The sequence below is a fragment of the Lepus europaeus genome, chromosome 9 (assembly GCF_033115175.1).
Source record: "Lepus europaeus isolate LE1 chromosome 9, mLepTim1.pri, whole genome shotgun sequence".
Classification (NCBI taxonomy): domain Eukaryota; kingdom Metazoa; phylum Chordata; class Mammalia; order Lagomorpha; family Leporidae; genus Lepus; species Lepus europaeus.
Genome location: NC_084835.1, coordinates 44,161,977 through 44,185,803, shown reverse-complemented (window position 1 = coordinate 44,185,803; position 23,827 = coordinate 44,161,977). Strand labels below are relative to the sequence as shown.

Sequence of the window (23,827 nt, the reverse complement as noted above, 5' to 3'; positions counted from 1 at the left end):
GCAGAGAAGTCTTGAAGCTTGAGACACACACCAGGCAATGAAGGAGAGACAGAGAGAAAGTAGGTAGAGGGAAAAGGCCTAAAGAGGAAAGAACAAGAAAGCAGAGAAACAGTTCAGAGGCCACTGAAATACTCAGGCATGAGTTTCTCACTTCTAGAAAGGATGAGGTAAAACTGAATATCAGAGTTCAGGTTTTAGGGTCAGAAAGAACTAGGTTAGAACCTAAACTCCTCCCTTCTCTCATTAGCTGTGCATCCAAGGGGAACTTACTCAATCTGCCAGGTTTCAGTTTCTTCATCTTCCAAATGGGCATGAGAACAGTCCTAACTTCACAGGCTACTGTGAGATAAAGCATGTACTAACACTTGCCAGTGAACCTCAAGTGTAAGAATTCAGTACATTGCAGTCATTATCATTAACAGCATTATCATCATTACCAAAAAGTTAGCACCTTAGTCACTTTTACCACAATCATCATGGTTTGAATGGCCCCCTTTAAAGGAATTCCTCTGAACAGCCACATAACTAACTCCTTGATTTATATTTGGGCCATTTTGCTACATTCTTTGATATACAACATAAAGTCCCAGTGCAAAAATCTAACTTTCGAAATATTCACCTCATAAACTTTGTAAACTCTAGCTCTATTATTTATTCTCATCAATCATACAATATAAAAGAAGCATATTCTTATTGTTATTCTATAGAAAGGGAGGGGAAGAAATTATGATAATCCTTGGAATGTCATTGAGGGGGCTGTTTTTTGCCTATCATCAGTATCTGCTCTTTTTTTAAGAGAATATTATCACAGGTTCAACTGATGTTACATATTATTGTCATTTCTCCCATATCCATAACAAGAAATCTGAAACCATAAATTCCTGCAAAGACTTTTAAATTTTATTTATTTATTTATTTTAGTAGAGAAACACAATGAGAAAGAGACAGAGATCTCCCAAACACTAGGTTAGCTTCAAATGGCTACAATAGACAGGACTGGATCAGACTGCGATCAGGATCCAGGAACTCAACCCCACGCCTCTGATGCTGCAGATCAAAGCTGTGATCAGAGCAGAACATAGTACTTGGAGATGGAATGTAAGCATCCCAAGCAATATCTTACGTGCAAAGTCTTTTTGCACTCAGTTCATTCATGTTACCATTCTCAGAATGATATTGCTATGCAGAAACAGAAAGACGGTATGAAATATTCTACCCCAGTCTTTTAATGTTGTGTTTTGGTAAGTTTACTTTAAATTTTTCATGTAGTCCAGGAGCTAACATAAAAATAATACAGTGGGATCCATCCATGAAGGCTCAAGGAAATGTGTGGAGAATATTGTGTTTTGATTCCAAAGCCATGGCAATAGACAGAACGTTCACAAAATCCTTGCTCTTTCAAATGTTCCATGGCCAGCCAATATTTACCACAGCAATAGTGCCATGCAGTCAGCTCTGGAAAAATAAAGTCATGAAGAACACAACCATTTTTATCTTCTCCAAAAAGCTAGCCAGGATATCAACTTATCTCTACCATACACAAACACACACCATCTACACAAATCCCAATGTTCCTCTCACCACAGAAATGGAATATAAAGAGAGGAAAATGTAGGGATTCCAATGACCTTCTCTGAATCAAACCATCTGTTAGAAAAAAAATCAAGCTTCTTTTTAACTTTAAATTTGTTCTAGAAAAACATAGTAGTAACTGCGTTCACCCATCTCCGGTGAAAATAAGCAATAGGAACTCCAATGGTCTTAGAACAAAGAGAGGAACTGGTTGACAACATGAGGATAGAAGGGTAGGAATGATCAGAGCATAATGTTGTGAGCAAGTCATCAGCAGTGATTGTGATGGAAAGAGCTGACAGGCTGTCAAACACGGAGAATGGGAGTATGGCTCATCTTATCAGATTCAAAGCAAGCATTCATACTGGGAAAGGTTCCCAAATGGCTTTTGGGAAAACTGATAAATTATTAGTCTTAGGACACTGAACCAATCTAAAGTCTCCGAGGCATATACAAGAAAACCAGAGAAGTGAGAGTTCCACAGTAGACTTCCCTCTCTATCAGAAACCTAATACCTGTGAAAGAAACGACTTCACCAGGAGGGTCCATCATTACTAAGACCACTAAGAGACCCTTAGTCTAAGAAGATTCTTTCCATACCTCTGTTTCTCTAACATCTATTCCCACCTGGAAGTAACACACAACAAGGAGTTACAGACACAAACTTTGGAGTCACAGCACTGCTACATGCGAGAGCTAACCCCAGTTTCTTTATCTGTAAATGAAGAGATCAACTAAATGAGTTAAAGCAAATAATACATTAACAGGAGGCCTGGCCTTGACAACATTTCACTTTTTAAAATCTTCTCTGGTTCTGGTGTGTCCTTCTTGGAAAGCAAACAGGCAAAACTGGTGACACCTTGCTAAGAATGACTCCAACACTGTTTTATGAAGGTGTTTGAAAATGCATGCTTGCTTTCATTTTATTCACTCTCTGAATGCATATTTACTAAGCTCTGACTTTGAGCTCCCATGCACTACCTGAAGCTGGAATACACTAATGAGCAATCCCTGCCCTCAGTCCAGCTCCCATAGTCCTTCTGGAAGATGACCAATATTTAGTTGAATTGGAGTACTGTCTTCCAACTGTTTATGCTAATGTCTTCATGGGGAAAGCTTCAAAGAATCTCAGCTCCCTTTCCTGGTCCTATAAAGTCCCCAGTTTGATCTGTAGATCTGTCTTGCTAAGTATACAAAATGTGGTATTACCATTAAAGAGAAACTCCTCTCACATAGGCTTCAGAACTAGCCATCCTCATTCTTTATCTCTGTGACTGTGATACACTTTTACCAAAGCTGCTGCATTACAGACACTGCATATGCTTTTAATACGTTTTATGTGACCATCTGTTAATTGCAGAGATATTTACTGAACATGTACCAAGAGCCAAGGACCAGGCTTGGCCCTAGGTCAAAACTATTAAAGACAGGCCAGCGCCGTGGCTCACTAGGCTAATCCTCCGCCTTGCGGCGCCAGCACACCGGGTTCTAGTCCCGGTCACGGCACCAATCCTGTCCCGGTTGCCCCTCTTCCAGGCCAGCTCTCTGCTGTGACCAGGGAGTGCAGTGGAGGATGGCTCAAGTGCTTGGGCCCTGCACCCCATGGGAGACCAGGATAGGCACCTGGCTCCTGCCATCGGATCAGCGCGGTGCGCCGGCCGCAGCGCGCCAGCAGCGGCGGCCATTGGAGGGTGAACCAACGGCAAAGGAAGACCTTTCTCTCTGTCTCTCTCTCACTCTCCACTCTGCCTGTCAAAAAAAAAAAATAAAGACATGCTCCTGCCGGCATTGTGACATAGCAGGTAAAGCCACTGACTGGGATGCCAGCATCCCATATGGGTGCCAGTTCATGTTCCAGCTGCTCCACTTCCCATCCTTTTTCCCAGACACTGCTAATGGCTTGAGAAAGCAGCAGAAGATGGCTCAAGTGTTTGGGCTCCTACCACCCATGTACTTTGGCCTGTCCCAGCCCTGGCAGTTGTGGCCATCTGTGGAGTGAATCAACAGATGGAAAATCTCTCCCTCTCTGATTCTCCCTATCTTTAACAATAGATACCTTTCACAATAGATAAGTAAATATTTCTTTAAAAGAAAAACATGTTCCTTCTCTAATGCAGAATCTTAGGAAGTTGGACGTGAGTCCACAGACATGGTCCAGAGGGAATAAGCAACTGGTTCCAGTTCATACCCTTAGGAGAGGCAGCAAACAAAATTAAAATCATGTCAATGCCCGATCAGTGTGCTCTGTTCTTTGGGAGTTTACTGCTGATGCTGTCATCCTGACTTACAATGCCCTTCCTAGGTTAATTCAGTTCGCTGTTCAAAAGCCACCTCCACTAGGATGTCAGTTCTATCAGCCTCAAATTAAGCAAGGATCCTCTCCTACCACCACCACCAAACATTATTTTTCTTCATAGTGTTTAGACCATGCCCTCCTTCAAACACTAGAATGTGAACTCTAGGAGGGCACATTTTCTCAGTATCTTTGCCAGTGCCTATATTTATGGCATCAAATGATGGCACTGGAGGGTCTTTGCGGTCAGTAGGTACGCTCTAGGTTTGTGGTACCCTACTCCTTCCCCTTAGATAAAAATGAACAATTCTTCTGAATGACTTAGCTGTTTAGTTCTTAATGCAAGATCATGGAAAGTCAGCCAATCTTAGGAAGACAACAGCTATGTGTATTGAATGAAATGTCTCACATGTTTTCAGAGTTTCTGTGAGGAACTATAGAAAAAAAGAAAGGAAAAGAATAAGAAGAAAGGAAACAAGATAACAAAGAATTGTAGAACCTGGAATGATACTAGAATCAAGTAGACTTAAAAAGATGTCAGAGAGGCCGGCGCCGCGGCTCACTAGGCTAATCCTCCGCCTTGCGGCGCCGGCACACCAGGTTCTAGTCCCGGTTGGGGCACCGATCCTGTCCCGGTTGCCTCTCTTCCAGGCCAGCTCTCTGCTGTGGCCAGGGAGTGCAGTGGAGGATGGCCCAGGTGCTTGGGCCCTGCATCCCATGGGAGACCAGGAGAAGCACCTGGCTCCTGCCATCGGAACAGCGCGGTGCGCCGGCCGCAGCACGCCTACCGCGGCGGCCATTGGAGGGTGAACCAATGGCAAAGGAAGACCTTTCTCTCTGTCTCTCTCTCACTGTCCAAAAAAAAAAAAAAGATGTCAGAGAAAAAGCTGAAATTATTTTAAACTTGCTGAGTTTAAAAAAAAAAAAAATGATCTAGGGGCCAGTGCTGTGGCAAAGCAGGTAAAGCCTCCACCTGCAGTGCCAGCACTCCCTATAGACACCAGTTCAAGTCCTGGCTGCTCCACTTCTGATCCAGCTCTCTGCTATGGCCTGGGATAGCAGTAGAAGATGGTCCAATTCCTTGCACCCCTGCACCTACATGGGAGACCTGAAAGAAGCTCCTGGCTTCAGATCAGCACAGCTACGGTCGTTGCAGCCGTTTGGGGAGTGAACCAGCAGATGGAAGACATCTCTCCCCTCTCTCTCTCCCTCCCTGCCTCCCTGTAACTCTCTCTCTGCCTCTCTGTAACTCTGCCTTTTAAGTAAATATTTTTTTAAAAAAAAGTTTTAATGACCTGAAAAAAAGTCATAGTTCTCTCTTTTTTTTTTTTAACTTACACCTTGTTTTTTTTTGTTTTTTTTTTTTGTTTGTTTTTTGTTTTTTCCAAAAGGACTAAAAGCAGCTTAGGACAAAGCACAAAGCATACAACTTTCCAAGAACAGAAAATTAATGTTAAGTGGATATAGGAAGGAGAATTCAAGAACCAAACACAAAGACGTCAGGAATAAATTAGTGCCAAATGTAAATGAGGGTTCCTTATCTGCAGGGACCAGGCAGGTAAACTAAAAGAGTGAAATAAACTGAAGAGTGCTGGGTTTATTGTAGGGAAGATGGCAACACTTCTTCACTGGATCCCATGGTTGCCAGGCAGACATGTGAGCCCAAAGTGACCAGATCTGACTTTTCAATGGATGCTGGGAATTCAAACACACTAGTATGAAATCTCACGCCAATGTTGACAGAAGTAATTTTTTGGTTTTTAAAAAAAATGTGTGGGTCAAAGAAAACATGTCTGTGGCCATAAAGAGGAAGGAGACGTGATCAGTTACATGACTAATGATATCCATAAAACAAAAACCCAAAGTTGTGTGGAAGTACAGTCATTTGTGGTATTGAAACCAAAGAGACACTTCTCCCAAGAGTCTTTTTAAAGATGACATGGTGAACACCCTCAAGATGGGCACCACATAAAATTAAGATACAGAAGGCTCTATCTTATAAGGCTCTGTGGTGGGAGCAAAGACCCACACTAAGTGTAATTTAACAAAACCAGGGAGTAGAGAGGACAGGAGATGAAATTTTCAGCTTTCTCAAAAATCTCAGGATAGAGATTTCTGCTGGTCTGGATTATTGCAGATTTTATAGATTTCCCTTAACTATTTTTTTCTCCAATTGCCCCTTTTAATGAACAGAAAATTCTCAAAACTTCTTTAAACATGGTCACCTGGGAAAATGATTTTTTAAGTGACACCTCCTTTCTCCCCTACTGGTTTTAGACTATCCAGAAAAATAGATGAATTTCTAGTCTTCAGACCGTAATCCATCAATATTGGGTTTTCACAGCAGGATTTGAGAAGTATTAAGCAGCACTGTGCTCAGGTTAGGATCCTCAACAAGGACCTGGAGTGAAGTTATCTATAGGGTTTTAAGTACAAGGCCATTTGCTTTATTGAACGGCCCATCTGGCAGCAGAACTGAACATTGTAAAAGCTGAAGAACTTGGCAGGCAAGGGAGGATACACAGGTAGGAGTGAATGTCTCCATGAGAAAAAACAAAAAAAGTCCTGTATCTGTTCCAGGTCATGAACAAAAGGACAATCAAATTCACCCTACACAGTAATGTTCCTTGGAACTCCTGGGTTGGTGATCAGGACACTGGATTCCAAATTGGGTTTTGACATTCCTAGAACTAGTGCAGCTTTATTTCATTTATATCATATATAATCAGTTATCACCTAAAGCTTGTTTTGAAAACATAAATTTGTCCCTACATGATTGACACAGTAGGGAAAAATGCACATAACCTCACTGAATTTTGTTTTGTTTGCACAGTTTTCTGCAGCCAAAACACTAGATGAAACCAGAAAACTGTCTTCAGCTGAATCTGCAGTGTAGGAAAACACAAAACACACAAATGCACAGACTCCAAACATCCTCCAGCTACTCAGATTACCACACGTGTTATGTGCCACACCCATTCACATCTGGAATGATTTCAGATAAACTTCCTCCTCGTACTTCATAATAACTCTCAAGCTGTTACTCTTCTGAGGTTATTTCTATAAGTAAACTCCACATCTTAGTCAAGGCCAAGGACCAAGTATACTATCTTAGCAATTTAACACTTAATCGCTCAACAAGTATAAAACTATCTACCATTTTTATTAGGTTCCTATCTGTTCTTTTCTAACATGTCACCGGTGAAGCTTTGGGGGTTTGTGCTCCTAAGTACATTTTCCCTCTATGCTTTGGTGGCTACTGCATGTTTTTTGCACAGCCTGGAGATTTTTCAGAAACAGCTATGTTGTATTACTGATTATACTCACAATAGGACTCCATATAAAGTACTATTTGAAAAATTGAATTGTTAGAATGTAAGTCCCACTCAAAGCTACTACCACTCACACCACTTTTGATATAAATAGTATCTATTATTAATTCATTAACTCAAAATTTAACAGAGAAACTACTATGGTTCAAAGAATGTATTTGCCCACTATAGAAAAATAAACTAAAAAATGCATAAAAAATAAAAATTATTCAACATCTTAGCATTCACTTTGATGTTTTTTCCTTTCCTGTTTTTCTTTGCAATAATAATACTATCATGCCAGCTATGCACAGTTCCACCTGACGTATTTATCTTAACCTGGCTTCAAAAATTGGCCTGCCACCTCTAAATCAAATATGCTTACTTTTCTGAGACAAAAGAAACATGAGGGCCCTTCAAAAAGCTTATGGAAAAACAGAATTAAAACATGAGTTTATTTTGGTGCAAAAAAAATTTAGAAGTCTATGCACAGTTTTTTCTCGACACATATTTTCCATGATGTGTTTGAACTCTTTCTCACCAAACTGTCAATCATTTCTCACTAACTGAGCACAAGCTATCTGCTCAACACTGTGAGTACTCTGAGGCATTCAACTTAGAATATTCAATACACTGTGCTTATTCACCAAAAAGATTTCTTATAGTTCCCAAATCTGGCACAGCTGCCACATTTCTTACCCTTAAGATTAATTACTATTTTCATTCTTGTTCTAACATTTGTTAAAAATATAAATTATATAAATAGCACATTCCAAAAAAAATGGACTTGTATTATTAGTCTCCTGCAAATTACAGCTTCAAGAATTATCTCCTGTCCTTTTATGTGTCACCTTTTCAAATATTGTACCACCAAAATTAACTATTCAAAACAAAGCTGCCTTTGAATATTTTAAGTAGTAAATACACACATTAAAGTGTCATGAAGACTGCCCACTATTTTTCTCTTTTTTCTTCAAGCAGTTATTTTAAGATGTGATTTTTTTTTTGAGTGGATGAATACGGATTTAAGAATTTAGTAAATCATGTGGAAGAACCCAGTTTACCTGCTGAGGTTAAATTCCTAACTGGCAACATGCAGGTGCCCATAGAAAACTGTTTGGGGTCTCATCCTCTCTTAATTTCAATGAGATGCCGAGAAACACTGAGTAATAAGGGCAATAAGACAAATTCAAATGTTGCTGGATAATTCATACACACAATAACCTGCACTGAAATGATTTATAATGATTTTTCACTCTTCTGCATGGTGAGTCATTTGGAGGTTCCAGACTGGGGGAGGACGGACCCTGGAAAAGGACAAAGGGCTTCAGCTCCCTACTATGCAGGTATCAAGCTCCACCACATTGCCTGCCACAATGAAACAGACAATTGTCTTATTAGCCCAGCCATTTCCACACGGGAGTTAAGCTTTCCAAGGTGCTGGCTCAGTCAAATCAGGTGTGTGTGTGAAAGAGAGAGAGAGAGAGACAGAGAGAGAGAGAGAGAGAGAAAGAGAGAGAGAGAGAGAGAGAGAAGGAGGGAGGGAGGGAGGGAGAGAGAGAGATGGGGATTAAGTGTTTCATCTCACCCCAGTCAACAACTTTTTTCCAAGTTCCCAGGGGTACCCAAGAAGCACTCCTAGAAAGGCTGAGTTTGAGACCAAGAAGCCCACCCTTGCAATGAAGCCCAGAAACAAGGTGCAGGGTGCAGGTCAGAATCACCCTGGTCAAGGCAGACAACCCTGACAGCCTCATATGTTGTCTCCCGTCCTCTTCCATGATAAACCTTGGTTTACATCAGCCTGGGAAAGCTCCTAAATTACTGCCCAGTTGAACTACAGATACTTTTGCATCCCTGCCTCAAATATTCAAGAACTACTGGGGCTCCAGATGAAAGACCTCAGAAGGCTCCAACCTCATGCAGCCCTTGGCTCAGAGGTGCAGAATCCAGAGGGTGCAAATATTTTGAGATCTACAGCATTAAGGCTATGGCACTTTATTTTGAAAAGTCCTGATGTCAATGTTTTCACTTTTTAAAAAATCAACTGAAAGTCCCTTACTAGTTTTTATCATCTAGTTAGAAAGTTACATGGATCCCCATTTTTCAGTGGAATGTCCCAAAAAGACACAAGAAGATAAGTCCTTGACTGTGCTAGATACCGGAAGACAAAAAGGAGCCATCGATTGAAAACTGTCTTTTAAAAGTGGTTATGCTCAACTTAAAAAAAAAAAAAAAGAATTCACATGATTTTGTTCCTTCTATTATGGCTAATGAAAAGTGGTATTTAAGGTCCAGTGGGGAAGGCAGCATTTTTATAATTTCGTCAGCAATTACCACAAAGCTCATTTGTAAGAGCTTGGCGAATCCTCACTTTTTCTGACCTCGAGAACCAATATTCTCTGGAGTCAGAATCCAGGGATGTATTTTAGTGTTCAAAGTTCTAATCTTAAAAAAAAAATGAACTTCACATTGACTGATGTATGACATTGAATCAGTGAAAACAAAAAAAGTGCAGGTTGAAACCATTATTGTGCGTCTCAAAGCATCAGTAATGGCCACTCAGCAAAACCTAAAACATTTTTAAGGTCATAAACAAGCATGTAAAGTGTGCTATGCTGATTTACAGGAAACTCTGTCTTTAAAAGAAAGGTTCACACAGGGCTCCGGCTCAATCATCCTACTCCCCATATGGCAGCCACAGGACTGACACATGACCTTTCCAAAGCGCCTTGCGGGTCCTTCCAAACCTTGGGCATTTGACCTTAAACATTAGGGAGAGATGAGGCAAAGCTGTAAAAATCAGTAGCAGGAAGACCAGAAGATGCTGGAATGTGCTGAAAAGTCTTTCTCACAGAAGATCTACAGGCTTTACTGATTTACAGAAGCCAGTGCAAAAGGCAACTAATCAGATCTTTAACCACTGCATTTTAAACCTAGAAAAGCAAAATCAGACTTACCCTGGAAAGCCATCCTCCAAGCTGACTCAGAAGAGCAGCCTATTGACAAGGCAAAACACAGCTACAAAACCAACGCTTCCCAAACTCCCTGGGTTTTAGTCTTGCCATCCACCCACTAACCCCCACTACTACGTATGCATCTGGCTTTTGTTAAGGAACTTCTGCAAATGTACAGTGGATGAGTAATCATTCAGTCTTTGTAAAACATGCCAAACCCGATCACTAATGATGGTGGTTTCATTTGCTCATTATACTTCTGTGTGCCTTTTTTTTTTTTTTTTTGCAAAATTTGTGTTTTTGCTAATGTAGACTCCCTAACACTAGAGTAAAACACATTGTCCAAAAGGCAGTGGGCTACCTGTTGTGTGTATGACTTTTTCTGGGTCCTTGTCAGCATCCAGTAATGGTGAACTGATTACATAAAGGCAGAGTCTAGTTGACAAGTCATCTTTTAAAATGTATATTACCACTATTTTCCCAATTACAATAAAATCTTCACTCAATCCTACTCTATCCTTTTATTGAAAATGGTAATTGTTTTTATTTATTATAACATTACATATCATTAATTGTTGATTTTAGGAAACACCAAAGATTCTGAAGTATAAGCTCATCTCTCATTAAGTTTCCTTCCAGAACTTTCTATTTACGTATTACACCAAGTGTGTAAATGCACGCATACATACTTCAAAAAATACTTGGGAACTGATGAGTCTTGAACATAAGAATTTTTCAGATTGTATAAAATAACAGAGGTCATATACAGTATAAAATCCCCAGTGACATCAGGACAATAAAACATAATCAAGCACATTGATACTTCTGCTGGGAAATACATGAATATTCAATGAATTGGGATAATAAAGACTATAAATAACCTCTTGCCAATTCAGGTCAAGTGATTCTGCCTAATGAAGTATAAGGGAAAAAAAAATCTCCAACACTGAGGGATTTTTGAATTTCAGAATAACAGATAAGGGATTTCAAACCGACAATTTTCCCCCAGTTATGTTCCAAGTTTTAAAAAATTTATTTTTATTACAAACATTCATGACAGGAAATCTTGAGAATATAAGGGAATAGAATTAAAGTCATCTGTAAAATCCCACTATTCAGAGAAGTGAGTTCTTATTCACTTATGTGTTGAGTACTTCCTGGGAGTACAAGCTCAGAACTGTGCAGGGACATTATAAAGATTTAAAGCAAACACAATTCCCATTTTCAAACAAGGAAGAAAGTTATACTTATTTTTTAAAAAGATTTTATTTATGTATTTATTTGAGAGGTAGAGCTACAGACAGAGAAAGAGAGAGAGACAGAAAAGTCTCCCATCCACTGGTTCACTCCCCAAATGGCCGTAACAGCCAGAGTTGAGCCAATCCAAAGCCAGGAACCAGGAGCTTCCTACAGGTCTCCCTCACAGTTGCAGGGGCCCAAGCACTTGGGCCATCTTCCACTGCTTTCCCAGGTCATTAGCAGGAAGCTAGATTGGAAGTGGAGTAGCCAGGACTTGAACTGGCGCCAATATGTGATGCTGGCGCCAGAGGCTCAGGCTTAACCTACTACAGCACGATGCGGCCCCCTATGTGGTGTTTAACACAGTATCACTAAACACCTTTTACCCACCTTCCCTCTCCTCCCCTTATCCAGAAAACAGTTCATAGCATGAAAGGCACCAATATGGGATGTCTACTATGCCACAGTGCCCGCCCCAGTTGTACTTATTTTTAAAACTGAGAAGACACTGTGCTACCAAAGTTCAAAGGAGGTATATTATCTTTCAGTCTACACAGAACAGTTTAAGATATTTTCTGTTTGGAAAATTCTCCTTTTTACAGTTTAAGGAAGTTGGAGATGGCACTGATTTTAGAAGCCAGATGTTCACATTCCCAGACTCTCTTGCAGCTAGGAAGAAGACATGTGCCCTCCAGTTCTGCCAATCAGATAAATCTGGAGCAGCTGCACAAAACTGAATACTGGCAAGGGAAGAAGTAGCTACATGCAGAAGGCCTCAGAGCCAGGAGGTTGGCTGTGTGGTCCAGTGGTCCATATCACTGATATCACTGGTGCATGCCCAGCAATGGTAACATCAGTGTCTTCCTTGGACCAGTTGGACATTGTGTTTCAGGCAAGGCTCCTGACTACTCTGGACTCCCAGGGACCCTGAACTGCTGAAAATCCTTTAATAAGCTCTTTTTCTGCTCAACCTTAGGAGAGTTCAGTTTCTGTTGATATAACTAAGAAACTGAGTGCTACACAGAGGACATTTCCTTTAACTAGGTGAGGCAGCAAAATGTTGTGGAAAGAACAGAAAGATACCTAAAAGCCAAAGCGAACAGTATCCCTACCCTGTACTAACTGGCTGAGGGCCCACGAACAAGCTTATTAGATTATTTGAACATCAGGTGTGTCAAGCAATAATATCCACCTTGCAAAGCTGTTCACAAGGGGAAAAAAAAAGGAGCTCTTTGATTTATTTACTTTTTTATTCATCCAAACATTTATTGAGCTCTTTCCTACACATTCAGCTAAATACCAGGTTCTAGGGTTGCCAGATTTAGCAAACACAACTACAAGACATCCAGTGAAATGTAAGTGTAAAAAAAACCAAAAAATAGCTTTTCAACATAAGCATGTCCCATATTTGGGATACATTATTTGTTTTGATCTACAATTAAAATTTTACTGGGCAAGCTATTTTTCATCTTGCAACATAAAAACAGTACACACACACTACACAGAGGTACATGAAAGAGGCATGGGTGTGGCTGGTACGGATTTTCAGTCTCATGCTCCAGGCTGGGGGAGGCAGGTCAATAAGTAGTCAAACAGGGGCCGGTGCTGTGGCACAGCAGGTAAAGCCACTGCCTGGAATGCCGGCATCCCATATGGGTGCCAGTTTGAGTTCTGGCTGCTCCAATTCCAATCCAATGAGCCTGGGAAAGCAGTGGGAGATGGCCCAAGTCCTTGGGGCCCTGCACCCTCATGGAAGACGTGGAAGAAGCTCCTGGCTTCTGGCCTAGCCCAGCCCTGACTGTTGCAGCCATTGATGAGTGAATCAACAGATGGAAGATAGATATTTCTCTTTCTCTTTCTCTTTCTCTCTCTCTCTCTCTCTCTCTCTCTCTCTCTTTTCCTTTCTCTATGAAGTTCTTTCAAATAAATAAATACACCTCTAAAAATAAATATATAAAAAATATAAGTAGTAAAACAACTACCTAAATAGTGTAAATAAGGAAAAGAGCTATGATGGCAATGACCTGGGCAATAAGATTAAAATAAAGAGGAAAATGTACTTAAAGACAGAATAGTTAAGGACAAGGACAGCTGGGAAGGTAATCCTGAGGGAAGGACCAGACTGAAGAACATAAAACAGCTCACCATAAACACTGAGCATCTTACAAAGGCGGATCTCAATGTATCTGCTCAACAAATGCTTATTTCACTCCTTGGGAAGGCCTAAACTTGCATAATCCTAGGGTACCTCCTTCACGCTGTACCCTAACAAAGAGGCCTCTTTTGCCTCATGGTAATCTGACCCTGTCCCCTGAGAATGGGAATACACAGGCATATAAACTGATCACCCATGGCTTCCTCCTTCTGCAAGTCTGGCTGTCACTATCATGAGACATACCAAAAGTCAGAACCGCCTGGCTTAGACTTCCAGAATTCCTGAGCATATGAGATACTAAAATGGCAGGTATAGTATTTGCTCACTAAATTTTAGTGTGATTTGTCATGCATAATAGAGTTAGCCAGAGCAAGGAGCAGCTGGAACTCTTGAGTCACCACAGAGAGAAGCGTAAACTGGGACAGCACTTCAGGAGCCCGGCCTTCCCAGCGGAAAGCTGGTCTACATACACCCTGTGTGCTACACGCCAGCTTCCACTCCAAGGGCACTGCTCCACTTCTGGTTTTTGCCAATTCCCACAGCATGCCCTCTTCCTCTTCTCTGTTGGCTTTGCAGCTCCCTGCCTACCAATTATGCCCAGATTAACCTTTCTAAAGCTCACCTTTCACCTTGACACTGCTGTTCAAATAGTCCTCCATGAATATCCCTCATAAACATTTGCTAATTGATTAATTGCAAGATTCAAATCTGAGGAGTTTTACTCACCTGGCACTGAGGGATAAAGGAAAACAAGCAAAGAACCCAGGCATTCAGAGATTTACAAGGTAGTTAGTTGAAATGCCCTCCACAAAAATTAAATCTTTGCCAGGAGTCAGGAATGTTGTAAAATGCATATGTAAAAAGGCATCTTGAGGGCTCAGACCAGTTACCTACTCTAATCTTTTCAAACAGAAAGTTGCAAAAATGACTGAGTGCTACAGTGATGGCACCAGACAGCATCACAACTACAGCAAAGGGTGGGATTCAGTCTGAAAGGTCTCCCTTTGCATGGCAAGGGGAGAAAAAATGGTTATTCCCTACCTTGGAAAAGCAAGAAAAAGGACAGAAAGTGTTAGTCTTCTCTAGACTTTTCTGCTCGTGCCAATCCTCTGGTGACTGTCTAGGGCCAAAGCATTCACGAAGGAGGGAGAGACATAATCAGTGTGTCATTTACTTGGTGCCTACTCCATGCCAGACGTGCAGAGCCACGGGTACTCACATCTTCATTAGCACACTGCAAGCAGTGTTTATGTTGGGCACTGTGCTAACCACTCTACCTTCTCACAGCTAGTCTATGCACCCTCAGAGCAGCCTTGCAGGGCTGTATATCATATCTGCCATTTTACAGATAAGGAAGCTGAGGGAAGGGAAAGTCAGCTCATTTGCCCGAGATCTTATCCATGAACATTTTGAGGGTATAAGGTTAAGTAAAATTAAATAGACAGAGAAAAAGCAGGAAGTGAAAAATGCAACTGTATCTTAAGACTATTTGAAACCAGGAAAGAAAATTAAGGAGGTACATTAAAAGCTGTTTTGTGGCAACATAAGACCTGAGATTCATAACACCATTAGTAATGGGAAGGAATGCCCACACAGACATGTGAGGAATCAAAGTGAAACTGGATGAATATAAGCTCCAGGTTTTATACTATCAAAGAAAGGGTCAGATCTCATATCCATTCATACATTCAGTCATCCAACAAATATGAACTGAGCATCAAGTGTACGTGTGACACCACTGAAGGTACCAGAATTAAAGCCATGGACAAACACACAAAAATCTCCACTTCAATGGAACATCAGGATGGGGGTGGGATGTGAATAAGAAATTGGTAAATAACTAAACTCTGTAAAGTGTTAAAGGTACAAATACGAGGGATAAAAATGAGAGAGGGCATCACAAAAGCCAAGAAGGGGCAGGAAAGAGATGCAATTTTAAATATGGTCATCGGGGTAGACTCAAGAGGTGACTTTTGTGCAAGGACTTTAAGCATGTGAAGAGATGAGCTCTGGGCCGGCACCGCGGCTCACTAGGCTAATCCTCCACCTTGCGGCGCCAGCACACCAGGTTCTAGTCCTGGTCGGGGCACCGATCCTGTCCCGGTTGCCCCTCTTCCAGGCCAGCTCTCTGCTGTGGCCAGGGAGTGCAGTGGAGGATGGCCCAAGTCCTTGGGCCCTGCACCCCATGGGAGACCAGGAGAAGCACCTGGCTCCTGCCATCGGATCAGCGCGGTGTGCTGGCCGCAGCGCGCCTACCGCGGCGGCCACTGAAGGGTGAACCAATGGCAAAAGGAAGACCTTTCTCTCTGTCTCTCTCTCACTGTCCACTCTGCCTGTCAAAAATAAAAAAAATAAAAAAATTTAAAAAAAAAAGAGATGAGCTCTGGAAATGGTTAAGGGATGAGTGTTCCAGGAAGGGAATGCCCACACAAGCGAGTAGGCCAGTGTTTCCACAGCCAGGGAAGTGCAAGGGGATTGGGACTAAACTGCAGAAGCTATTTAGGCCACTGTACAGTTTCAATTCTTCAACTTTGGGGACAGCGAACCACTTATAGAGTCCAATGAAAGGAAAGCCCCCCTCCGGAAGTGAACAAGCACACAACACTGTCCCAATTTCAGAAGGTTAATATCTCCCCAATATTCTACCCTAGACTCACAGGAAGGGATTGCTATCCTGCAGAAGGTCACAATCCCTCCTGTGGAAACAAAGAAATATACTGAACTAACTTTCCTTTATGGTCTCCCCAAAGAGAATAACAAGGTTCTCTCAGCATCTTGAGGCTCCTCTCATCTCACTGTCATCAACAAATTGGAAAGGCCATTCTCAAGATCAGTGACCCTAAAGGAGGCTACCTATGCTTGTCACCTGAAAGTGACTTTGTCAACCAGGTGTTCAGGCACAAATCCATATCAACAGTAATCCTGGGGTTGGTGTTATGGCATAGCAGGTTAAGACACTGCCTGCAATGCTGACATCCCATATGGGTGCCAGCTCATGTCCCAGCTGCTCCATTTCCAAACCAACTCCCTTCTAATGGCCTTGGAAAAGCAGCAGAAGATGGCCCAAGTACTTGGGCCCCTCTCACCCATGTGGGAGACCTAGAAAAAGCTCTTGGCTCCTGGCTTTGGCCTGGCCCAACTTCAGCCTTTGCAGACATCTGGAGAATGAACTAGTGGATGGAAGATATGTGTGTGTGTGTGTGTCCCTCTTTCTCAGTAACTCTTTAATTTTCAAATAATTAAAAAAAAAAATAATTTAAAAAAAAAAAAAAAAACCAGCAATCCCCAACATCCAAAGGGTAGAACACAGATGGGAAACCTTTTTTTTTTTTTTTTGCCAAGGGCCATTTGGATATCTATAACATCATTTGCAGGCCATCTGAAACTAGCTACTTAAATATTAGCCTGCTGCAGATTTATTAGATTTCAAGTCTCATGGCAGAGCCAGAATAAATGATTTCACAGGTCTTTGTGGCCTGAAGGATAGACGTTCCCCATCCCTGAGGCCAAAGAGTGAAGACGGTAATAGTCCAAATGGAAGTGAATGACACAGCCAATCTACCACCTTGAGGTTTGTGTGCAAGCATATGTGCGCGTGTGCAAAGACACATGTATTTATATATGTGAATTTTTTTCACACCAGTGAAAGGACAACAGGGATTATTTATTTGTTTATTATTACTGCTGGATTTTCAGTACTTAAGAAAGTAACTGGTACACAGCAGATGTTCAATAAACAATGGAGAATTACTGCTTTGCCAATCAATCTAAAAAGTAAGTGGACCAATATCATAATTAAGTAGACAGAGTAATTATCATGGAAAGATTAGGCACATGGCATACAGGAAATATGGATTTTTAGCATTTCTTTATTTTACTCATTTGAAGCACAGAGAGATTCAGAAAGAGAGCTGCCATTTCACTGGTTCACTTCTCAAATGCCCCCAACACCCAGCACTGAGCAAAGCCTAAGCCAGGAGCCAAGAAACTCAATCCAGATCTCTCCTGGGTAGCAGGGAACTACTAGAGCCATCACTTGTTGCGTCCCAGCAGCTACATTAGTAGGAAGATAGAACTGCGAGCAAAGCTGGAACCGAAACCCAAACACTCTGATATGAGATGTGGGTGTCCCAAGTGGCATCTTAAGTACTATGCCAAATGTCTCCCCCTGAGAATATGGACTTTAAAAGCTTAACAGAACATGAGCCACAGTAATCTATAGCATACATAAATCATGCATATGGAATATTAGAAAATATACATTTCTTTCATAGCAATTTAGGTTTCTCACCAATGCTTCTCAAACCATCTGTGGCATCAGTTTGTATTTTAACTCCTAATGCATCACAGACCCAGACTTCTATAAACCATAATAGAAGTGAATCTTAGACAAATGACATGAAAACCAAAATACACAAACATGCAAGCCCACATGTATATTATTAGATTCAACAGACCTAAAATCACTCTTTTTGACGGCTATAAAAGTTTCAGAACACTCTCAATTTCCATCTTTACTGCAGACCAGCAGCACACAGTTCATGAACCAGTCCAGTTCGTGGGTCACACTGAGTAGCTTGACTCCTAGACCATAAACACACACACACTACAGCTTCTAGTGCTCAATTCAGATGCATATGTTTCTGCTCTGTAGCTAATAATGAGAAAAACAAAGCTCTGCTTTCTGTCAGACACTTATGTGAACCATAGAAAATAAAATGAGCAAATCTGTGGCAGCCCTAATGACTCCAAGAATAGGTTAATACAGGATTTTGCTTCAGTTCAAATCATCCCAAGACATAAAAACAGAAATTAGGGTCAGAGTGTTCATTTTATAACAGATTGTACATTTAGTAGAATAAATATAATGAGTCATTTTATATATCTAAAACGATGGTGATTTTATATTAACCTACTTACAGAATGCAATTTGGATACATTGATCTGCTATATGTATATATCCACAGCTCTCCAAAGACATATTCACTACATAAATTAGTATGATAACATTTTTTAAATACTAAGATGATATATACTTAGACCACAAGTTCATTCCTTTATCTAATTTGGTTTACTTAACCTTATCGACTTGAAAATTATCCCACTAAACCTACATAAAATTTGATTAAATGTAACCTAGAAACAAAACTGACAGACTACCTTTCCAAGTTGAAAACAGGTTGTCTCTTTTTATAATTTAAATAACTCCAGATTAATGAAGGATGTTAGTTAATCTTCTTAAATTATTCTTCATCTTAAACTACAACCTTTGAAACTATACACACATAATCCTGAAATCTCTAGTGAAAGCTCCTTAAATCAGGGTGAGTTAATGATTGTTCTCAAAGTCCAATGAAATATGCATTCCAGAGGAAGGCATGCTTGAGGTTGAACATAGTGTCAATATTGACTGCTTTACTTCTGAGCTGGCACTCAAGCCAGATCTGTCTGGGCCAATTGTACATAAAGGTGATGATATTCTAGATGGTGTGTAACATGATGTTTTAGAGGTGGGACTCAGATCAAGACCTTCACCTGGAAGCTTCACAGAGCTTCCACCCCGTCATCTGGCAGAAGGAGGGATACCTGCTGAAGACAGAATGTCACTGCTCATTGCTCATTCAGTGCAGGCCGCAAGGTCACTGATGTCAGGCATGCTTTTGTGAGGAACATTAATCACTGGTGGGGGGGGGGGGGGCCAGGCCACTGACACAGCCCTGCTCTTCTGCACATCCTGTGTATACTGCCTGTGTGCTGGCTCAGCACTCAACTGATGTGGGCAGAAAAAAAGAAAGAAAGAAAAGAATGAAGCTGTTGAAATACAGTAACAAAGAAAAACTCATTGTAAACCGTATCCCAAAGATCACAACCACTGATTCGGTGGCAATGTTTAAAACATGACTGTGCTGGCTTCCGTGCCAAGTCCCTTCCCCTTGATTGCTCCCTCTGGGAGGTTTATATTTCCCTCCTCACTGATAAAAGTGGCCACGAAAATTTGGTAGCCAAACAACTGGGAGTATGTAGGACATGTGCCACTGGCACAGCACAAGTTCTACGAGTCACTTGGTGGTACCACCATTTCCCTTCCTTCAAGTCAAAAATTACTATGTCCCAAATACCAGGATACTGCAGACAGTTCATGGAAAAAAATGGTTTTAAAAAGTTTATTTTGATGCAGAAAAGGTTTGAAATCCAAGCTGTTTTCCATAATATGCATTTTCAGGAATTTCTGAAAGACACCAACACATGCATGATTTCAGAAATTGCACAAAAACAAATTATATTTTAATTCTACTTTTATGTGAACTTTTCAAAGGATGGTCATAGATGCTGCTCCTTGAGACTTGGTCTCAAAAGGAAGTGGACAAAGAGTAGAGCCACTGACCATCTATCATGTTTGTCAGTAACTAAAACTTTGTATTCCTTTGTTAATGCAGCAAAACTCAGCCTCTGCTGAATGATCCAATGGCTTCATCGCACTGTGTCCACATTTTCAGGAGAAAAAATGTACAACAGTGTTTGTGGAAGACTTGATGGTAAAGCTGAATTTTCTTAAGTTCTCACACTGTAGCAAACCACTAGCGATAGTGATACTCAAGAAAGGGTACCCTGTCAATCTCAGTAGGAAGGATCACACTGGGGAGAAAGAGACCCAAGGCAGGCAATGTTGGCATTCTGCAGCTGGCAGATGAGCAGGTTGTGCACCAAGGCAGTGGCAAAAAGAAAGGACACCAGCAAAATGACAAGATGTGGGACTACTTGTTCAATTGTATGCCACTAGCCATAGACCTTGAGTTCCAATTAGCAGCATCTATGCCTAGTTCAAGATTTCCAGAAGTGTGACATGGACATTACTGTTTGTATGTGAAAGGATTCTGACAGTAAATAGAAAACTCTTTTAAAAATATTGTCAAAAGACCCCTTTATCTCTGGATTTTACACCTTAAGGCAAAGTCAAGTAGAAAAAAATGGAGCTGATCAAAGGCAAAATAGGAAAAAAAAACAAAAAAGATAAGCAAAAAGTACCATAAAAGGGTTGCTTTTCTGGAAACACCCAAGACAGTAATTGAGAAAAAAATGAAGTCTGGTTAACGCTCTCTTAGTACATCTCTCCTTCCCTACCTGGTATATAACAGCCAAGTAATAAGTGTGACAGTGAGAAAAGGACAAGGAAAATAAAGAGGAGTCAAACATCACTCCATAGGAAAAGTATGTGCAAACTCTGAGAAAATGGAAAATGCTGTGTGAAAATAGGATACAAAGAGTAAACTATGCTGATACTCTACCACAATTTATAAAATCATATAAACTTTAAAATTTTCAATCATTTAATTTTTTTAAATTTTAATTAAAAATTTTAAAAATAGTAGCTTTGTCAAGCATCATGCAGAAGAATTACCATTACATTCTTTTTTTCCCAAGATACTGCAAGACTGATATTAGGATAGCCATTACAATGAGGATACATGCTCAAAGCTCTACCAACCTAGATCAACATCACACAGTTCATGTGTTGTCTAACTCTGAGATTGTACCTTTAACCCTACACTTGGCTGACTTCAAATGCACAGAACAAAATTCTTTTAACAATATTCATCATCTCACTCTTCATAAATTCCCCAAAACTAGAAAAGTCCTCAAATTTCCATCAAGAAAATAGAATGGAGAAATAAATCCCAACAGGGTCATCGAATGAGATACTATATAGCAATGAAAATGAATAAGCAATAATGACCCACAACAATACAGATGAATTTCTCAAGCATAAATCATGATGAAAAGATGCCAGGCACAAGCCAGTGCCTTCTGTTTGTCTATAACAATCGATTACAGTTCTATAAATCACCAAACAGACAAAATTAATCCATGCTATTAGAAGTCACACAGGAGGGGACCCTTGAAGAGTAGCACCTGGAGTACCCAAGAAGGAGCATCCAGGATGCAGGCCACGTTGGATGAATGCTCTGGGGGCTGGTTAATGGGAATTCAGTTGGCAAAAAACAATCCACCATGCTGAACATTCATGGTATGTGCATTTTTCTCTACACACATTACATGTCAATGAAATATTTTAAAAAGGGAAAAAGATGCAACTACCTAAGACCTTTTCCAATCTATCCTTCTAACGCGTTTACTTCAAATGAAGCACCTACTGTATTTTCCTAAGCCTTGTAAATCTTAAGTATAAATGTAAGAAGCTAAATCATTAAACATAAAAAGTTAATGGATTGGAGTCAGGGAAAAACACCAGCTAGGAAGATCTGTTTTGCCATCGGTGGGGTCTTCAAAAAGTCCATGGAAAATGCACATGACCAAAAAGCTATGCATGATTTCACAAGTGTTTTTTGCACCAAAATAAACTCACCTTTTAATTCCATTTCCCATGACCTTTTTGAAGCTCCTTTTTAGTTGTGCGTTCTCTAACCAGGTACATCCTTTTGAGAGCAACAAATTTAACCTCACCTGCTTCCCATCTCAAAACTGAAGGGATCAGACCTCTTAATCCTCAAGGCACCTTATTTTGGTCTTTTGCTTGTATTCTGATTCTGATGCTTAACCATATCACATCACCACAGGATTCACAAAGAAAAGGGGAACCAACAAACCACGGCTTGCAACCCTATCGCAAGGCGCCAGGGCAGAAGGAAGCAACACTTGACATGTACGTTTAATCAACTTAATGATGATCAGTGTAGATATTATAGCTCTGCAGACAATCTCCAGGAACTGAAATTCCACTCATTCACTGAGTCCCTTCAGCAGGCTTTTCATAGCTCCCAAAGCTCCCACACGAAACACAAAACCCCTGTGGACTGTTGGAGGCCACCAGAACCACTGTCCTCCCCCACTATAGAAAACTGCAAACTTCCAGATTTTCCTAAGATTACTTTATTCAATCAGAAGAAAGCCAAGAAATAAACAGCACATACACATTTATTTCACAAACCCATTATTATTATTATTGCACAAACCCATTAGACTCTCCTTTACCCATTTGCTTTGTGAGCACAGAACCTAATTCTATTAATAGGAGCCTGTATCAGTCAGGGTGCAATCAGGAGAGAGGAAGCACACACCCCAAATTTAATACAAGAAATGATTAACCATAATGAATTAGCTACTAAGAAGCAAAAAGAACCTTAAAGATTTATAGGAATGGCATCTATCAGGAACAGTTACCATCCCCAGGATTGAGACACGGTGGCCAGTAGACAGCCTTCCTCCCCAGGGCTGGGGTCCAGATCCTAAGGGCTCACTGCAGGCAGCAAAGTCGCTGAGGTGCTTCACTGTTGGAACTCCCTGGAATCTATCGTCTAGGGTTCCAGGGAAAACTTCACAGGGAGGTTATCTCACCACAGGTACCCTGCTACAAAATGATCCAAGGATGGATGCCCAGGGGAGCTGTTGGCAACCATGTCCAGCTCTGTCCATCAAGCACTGCAGGGGCTCGGTACTGGAGAGAGATACCAGAACACTGGAAGAACCTGGTGCAGGAGAAGACAGAAGTATTCAGGAGCCAGTCCCTGCAGAAGGCACCCACACTGTAGGACCCAGGGGCTGGAGAAATCACATGCATTGCAGAAACTAACCCTGCAGAAGCCATGAAAGGTACAGAAACCAGGTGCCTATGCCAATGCATGCCATCCAGGAGGGAAAACACCTGCCTCTTGCAATACCTCTCCATCTTCCTTTCCTGACAAAGCTTAACACCAAGCAATTTAGAGTGTCCAGATCCAAATTCGCAGAGGATGAATTTGGACCCAACAGATAGTAAATTCATAATCATCACAGATCCTCCACAAGCACCTGCGACAAGAAGTCAGCACTGTGCATGCCACAATATTAACATGTTCTCATGAGTGCTACCCTGGTTACAAATGACAAAACTGACACAGACAGAGGAAAACTCTCTTGTCAAGACGCAAATAAGTCTTGTACTAGCAAGAGGAACAGTACAACTTCTGAGTCAAGTGCAGGGCTCCTGTTGCCTGGGATACATCCAAACAGTCTTCTTTTGACTATTTTCTGAGTTCACACCAAATCACTTTGGGGATGGTATTTGGTCTGGCACAGTCATTGACAACACCAGACTTCTGACAAATGCTGACAACTTTAGATATCAAATCTCTCACTGAGCCATAAATAATGTTGCTCAGATTTTGACCTTTGCCTAGCCAATTACATGACTGTGCTAACTGTTTTGTAATAGGATAATTTCAGGCCTGCATATGTTCAGAATGTGTCAGCCAAGGCCTTGTGTCTACACCCTGGTCTTTTTGCAAACCAAAACACAGGCCAGAAG

General features: G+C 41.0%; 1 protein-coding gene across 11 annotated transcripts in view; it reads right to left on the bottom strand.

Annotated features, from left to right (window-relative positions):
• MITF (melanocyte inducing transcription factor) overlaps positions 1–23,827 on the bottom strand; it is a 246,326-nt gene that overhangs the window by 129,527 nt on the left and 92,972 nt on the right. Inside the window, exon 1 of one of the 11 annotated variants that reach the window (XM_062201256.1) lies at positions 10,134–10,149. The exons of the other annotated variants lie outside the window; for them this stretch is intronic. The gene's annotated coding sequence lies outside the window, so the exon portion shown is untranslated. Of the gene's footprint in view, positions 1–10,133; positions 10,150–23,827 lie in introns of those variants that run through there. 11 annotated transcript variants of the gene reach the window in all.